Source organism: Chinchilla lanigera, unplaced genomic scaffold, assembly GCF_000276665.1.
Source record: "Chinchilla lanigera isolate Chin_1 unplaced genomic scaffold, ChiLan1.0 scaffold00030, whole genome shotgun sequence".
In the NCBI taxonomy this organism is placed as follows: Eukaryota; Metazoa; Chordata; class Mammalia; order Rodentia; family Chinchillidae; genus Chinchilla; species Chinchilla lanigera.
In genome coordinates this window covers 9,873,926-9,874,136 of record NW_004955431.1, presented here as the reverse complement: position 1 = coordinate 9,874,136, position 211 = coordinate 9,873,926, and positions in this window count along the sequence as shown.

Genomic DNA, 211 nt, shown 5'->3' with positions numbered 1-211 from the left:
GGCCCGGGCGGCGCCGCCCTGCGCGGCCGTGTGGCCCTCCACTCCGGCCGCTCCACCAGCTGAAGTCGTGTCCTTCCACGCGCAGCCTAAGTTTGAGTGTGAGGAATTAGCAAGCACGACTTTTCTTTGGATAGACAAACGTAGCTATTACAGAGAGAGAGAGACGGAGGGAGAGGCAGCCAGGACAATGGGTACACGCTTCAGGAAAATA